A 5,889-nucleotide genomic window follows, 5' to 3' on the forward strand; every position below is an offset into this window, starting at 1 on the left:
TATATATATATATATATATATATATATATATATATATATATATATATAGAGAGAGAGAGAGAGAGAGAGAGAGAGAGAGATGAAGAAGTTATTTTTTAATATAACTTTCTGGCAGAATTATACCCATTATCTTGTAATAACTTATAATGAAGTATAATCTGAAAAAACACTCACTATGCTGTACACCTGAAACTAACACAATATTTAAATAAAATATACTTCAATTTAAAAAAAGAAATCAGAAATTAAAAATAAGAGATAATATATTAGCATAGTATTAGTCCACAGAATTAAATAATTTGAATCTTCTTCCACTGTTACATTTATGTACAAATTATAAAGAAATATTCTCTTCCCGATATTGATCAAAAATAATTTGATGCACTTTCTAATAATTAAAAATAACAGATGATATCTTTGATAATTTTTTCATTTTTGAGGTTCTTCTAAGACATTTTTCTCCAAATTAAGAAAAACTATGTTTCAAACATGACCATACCCAACTCTCTTCTTTTTTATGTGTACAAAGAAAGATGTCCTCAATACCACTGCCCAATTATTTTGATGTATCTTTAGGTACATTAGACCCACTAACCTGCTTTGATGCAGTGAATAATTCATGTAAGAATTATGGACTCTGAAATAAGTGACTTTTTAAATTTGTTATACACCATTTTATTGGTTCTTATTAATACTCTGTTCCTTGAACATTAATCATGAATAAACAGAAAAAAGGGAGAATTATATTTTACATTCCTAATGAATTATTTCATTAAAACAAAGTAAGTATCCTTTAAGGAAATATTGTCTTAATGTAACAGCTCATGCATAAAATTATTACTTTCTATGGAAGTAGGAGCTAGAAGTAGAACACTATTGCAATTGCTGTTCTTTCACATATTTTCACTTTTTTCAAAAGTCAATATATAATGGCTTAAAGTGCATTAGTTTTCATATAGGAAAGGAATAAGAAATTTTGCTTAATATGTCTACTCAAGAATCTCATACATGCACTATTATTTCTAAATATGATTGACATTTAAGTAACTACTTTAGTTTTCCCTCTCAAGTCTTAACTTTGACCAGTCTTCTGATCTTCAACAGTCTTGTATTAGTGTCTGGTGGTCAAGATGACTACCTATGAATCCTTATCATTCAAAATGCAAAATGGTGTAATCTAGATAAGAGAGAGAGGCAGTGTCATTGGGAAGCAGAGGATCCCTGTTTAGCTGTTATATACTGTAAATGCAGAAACAAAACAAAGGACTTTTGAATAACTGTCAATACAAACTGTCTCAGCATGGCATCCTAGTGCTCTGGCCTGATCTCCTCACTCACTCCCTCCACCCTCAACTACCTTCTCATTGTCCTGAAATTAAACAGCTGTCCTTAGAAAGCCAACTATAGATCACACATTTGGAGAGCTATGGTAAATTTTATATACAACCTTGACATCCATAGCAATATAGTGATGTTGTTGTAGCTTGGGTCAAGAGTCAGACTGCCTGCTTTAGAATCTTAGCTCTAATTTTATTTATAGGTAATTCCAGTATCCTCCAGGTTCTAACAGTTACAACTTTTCTTATCTGATACTATATAACTACAATGTTCTAAGACTGGGATATTGAGAAGTGAAAATCACCTCCTCTCTATTATGTCACAGTTTGTCCCCAAGTCTCTGGGGTATTACTGTTTGAACCCAGAAACTCATAATCTTCCATGAATACATAACCTTTTTCAGGTCGTAACAAAAATGTTCAGACACATTAGGTCTTCAAATGCTTATTCATTACATAATGAAAACATTACAATGTTTCTGGGTCTCTGGCATGCTCTGGTTAAACAGTACTAAACAAAACACAATACTAACCCTCCCTGTTGATATAGAACTAGCCCTTGAGTGGTGAAAACCAATGTTAAATAATAATGCTGAAATTAATGTATTTATTCCCTCAGTTTGCTCAATAAATATTTATTCATCTCTTCCAATACATATTTATTTGGATCTTGTTCTGCATACCGCCTATAGAGATGCAAATAAAACAGAAAATCTCTACTTAGGTGGAGATCAAATTCTGTTATAAAAGACGACAGCAATAAACAAATTAACAAATAGCAAAGTATTTTAAATGAAAAATAAAGAGTATTTTGAAAGAAAAGAGAATGACAAAGAACATTTACTCAATGGGGGGAGAAACAAGTCTATTTTTTCCATTAACATTCAGATCATGAATCCCTGCTAACCATTGTTTTTCATTTTATCGCTGTGACTATATTTTTTAAAAGATACATAGAACTTCAATATCCTTTGATACCATGGGGAACTGTGTGGGCTAAACACAATAAGTGGACATTTGAGTGCAGCACTACTAGCTAGGTAATATGTTGCAAACTCCCACTTTTCCAGTGAAGATTTCTTGTTCTCGTCCTCAATCTAATGTGTTTTAGGATGAATTGAGACACCTCCACGAGTCCCTCATGTCTAGCTACAGCTCAGCACTCAGACTCAGATTCAAGTCCTCTCTAGACTATCCCACTTCTCATTCCAAGCTACTTATCTGAACTAAATTTCTAATTACTTCTTTGAATTTACACTTTTGTTTCCCTAATGCAACTGTGGCTCTATCCTTAACAAAAGTTGGTTCTTACTAATAATAAATGAGATTGTCCATGTGACAATAAATCTGAAAAGACTTGTATTCTGTGGTCACGAAATGTCAAGTTTCATCTGCATTTGCTGAAGAAGCCAACCCACTATTCATCTCCTTTAATTATTCTCATTTATTCAACATTATCTTCTCCTCCTATCTGGCTTGAAGGTAGAGTCTGTATTCACCAGTTAAATTCCAGACATTCAGTGCATGACTATCTAGGAGAAGATCTGTGTTCCAACTGCATTTAACACAAAATTCTATTTGATTCTTCATTGCAGTGCATTATAATTATTAGGTTCCAAGTTTAAAGGCAGAGATAATTACATCTGTAGTAATAGGTGAGAGATAAGTGCTTTTTAAGTTAATAAATGGATAAATCAATGCACAGAAGAAAATGAGTCCCTTCAAAATTACCTGCTCTGTAGTTCAAAATATCTGAAATAACTTATTCCACACTGTTAAAATATCCCTACTCCAAAAGTCCTCTCTTGTTATAGCTTACTATTTAGTGTATTTCTGTGCCTTTATCAATAAAGTTTAGCAATAAGTTAAGAGACTATTAGGATATGCCCTGGCCTGGGGGGTGTAAGCTTAGCTGTCAGAGTTCTGGAGATCCAGAGTGGGACAGGAAAGTTGAAAGAGGGTCACAACTGCATTTTGACTTTTAATCAATTGCTCTTACATGACGCCCGCCCTCCCCTGTTCTCTCACCACATAGGAATGCTGCCTGCTTAAGCTAAATCAGAGAAGATATTTTCTCTATCTGGCCAGTGTGGTTAAGGGAGCAGGCTGCATGGGGAAAATGTGAAAATGTGGAATTCTAACTGGTATTCAAACAACATTCAACCAATCTGTCTATTTTTGTATCCTCTCCCTTCATAAATCAATCTCTCTCTCTCTCTCTCTCCCTATTTAACTATCTATAATTCCTAGTGGTTCGGTTTCTCTAGAGAACCCTGATTAATATACTCCTTCTTGCCAGGCCTAGAGAGAGAAACTTGATAGAGATACTCTTGTAGAGCTACCAGTTAGGTAAATGTTATCAAACTAATATAAACACCAAATCCATTGCTTCTGTCCCTTCCTCCTCCCTCCTGGAAATTTCAGGCCATTTTGAACCAAGAGAAGTAGACAGTGTTCTTCATTATCTTTTAAAGTATCCAAAATGTAATATTTTTTATTGTTTAGGTAGATGTAAAATTAATGTTAAAGATGTAAGTATTCAGGTCATGTTGGTATACTATATCTGTTTCATTATACATATGACTACTATATTAAAAAACATATTCCAGTCCAGAGCATACTTCTGACTTATTAAGTCTAATACAAAAAGGAAGATTTACAGAATGACATCCCTGTTGATGCGTCCACAAAACATATAATTTATTTATTCATTTATTTTAGTTAAAATGCATCTTATTTCTGGAGAGACTTAACAACAAAGCACATAATAAGGGCCGCTGCTTGTACCATTCCTATATGCCATAGCATGCTAACTGGTCCATTGTTTTTTTTTTTGACCATGCCGTGCAGCATGTGGGACGTTAATTATTAGTTCTCAGACCAAGGATCGAAGCCATGCCGCCTGCATTGGGAGCATGGAAACTTAACCACTAGACTGCCAGGGAAGTGTCCATAGCATGCTAAGTGAATATTTACATTTTTATAAATTTGTATATTTTATAGTTTTAAGTTACTTCAATTTTAATTCTCCATAGAATTTATTTTTTGCCTAGTTTACCTCAGCTGAATAATTTTACAGCCTACGTAAGAAATTATTTTTGCAATTAGCATTTATAATACTACCTGCAGACCTATGAATTTCAAAAAAGGCAAATCAAGTTTTTTGAGAATAACATGTTTATGTAGGTTTTCTTACATGCACAGTTAAATTTCAGATTAAATATTTGAGGTATGAGATATTGTGTTATACTAAGAGAATCTGAAAATTACTGGTGTTCAAAAAATTTAGTTTGTCATTATGTTCAGAGTAACAGCATAATGGTTTCATTCCTATGTTACAAAACATATTTTCTGAATACATCAAACATAAAATGAGCCAGTAACAAAGGAAGAAATCAGCAGTAGTTTGGGCTATCGGTCATGGTTCTAGAAACTGCTGGTTCATGAAAAACTAAAATTATCTAATAATATAATTTTATCCATGTCTCTAGTTTTGTTCACAAAATGAACATTGTTTCAGCATTGGTTATGATCATTTGAAACTCAATTCAGATACCAAACAGTGTAAAATTTTACACTCGTAGAATTTGTATTCTTTAAAATAGTAATGATTCTTCTATAGAGGTGACCATACACCTCATTCTGTCCATTACTGTTGTAGAATATATCAATAATTTCAATAATTAAGGTTCTTTTAAAATCCATCCTCCACTTTCAAATGTATAACAGGATGAGAAATTGAACTATCTCCTTCATAAGATACATTTCAGATGCCCTTTTTCCTTTTTTTCCCAAAACTTTGTCACATTTTCTTCTATTTTCTAATAGTATCTCTTGAATTTTAGTTTATCCACCATGTGGTTTTAAAATAAAATCTGCCTTAGAATGCCTGTGTTGGTCCTGAAAAATGAGAGCATGGGAGGCTTGTGAGGAGCTACTATAGGGTCATTTCCCACTTGCCTGTCTATCTCCTCTGGGAGGGCACTTTTCTCTCCCCACAGGTTCTCATGAGGTATGAGGCTTTCTGTCTCATTCCCTTAAGGTAGTGCTAGCTACAGGCTATAAAACTGCTTAGCTGCAGCATGTCTATGGGTTTTTCAGTAACAGAGTGTCCTATCATTAGTGTTGCGGTCATCAGGCCCCTTTGTTTTGGTGTTGCCCTGTGCATGAGCTTAGGGAGCTGTAATCTTTGGTGGATCCTTTTTTTTTTTCTGTCTAAGTAAGTAAAAAACAATCTGAATCTAATAAAATAAAATAAAATCTGCCTTAAATGATGAAGATATTTTTATTTCAGATTTTCTTTCTATAAATAAATATGTATTGGGCTTCCCTGGTGGTGCAGTGGTTGGGGGTCCGCCTGCCGATGCAGGGGACGCGGGTTCGTGATCCAGTCCAGGAGGATCACACGTGCCGCGGAGTGGCTGGGCCCGTGAGCCATGGCCACTGGGCCTGCGCGTCCGGAGCCTGTGCTCCGCAACGGGAGAGGCCACTGCAGTAAGAGGCCCGCGTACCAAAAAAAAAAATGTATCTAACAATAAACACATATTTGTAA

The sequence above is a fragment of the Lipotes vexillifer genome, unplaced genomic scaffold (genome assembly GCF_000442215.2).
Source record: "Lipotes vexillifer unplaced genomic scaffold, Lipotes_vexillifer_v1.1 scaffold65, whole genome shotgun sequence".
NCBI lineage: Eukaryota > Metazoa > Chordata > Mammalia > Artiodactyla > Lipotidae > Lipotes > Lipotes vexillifer.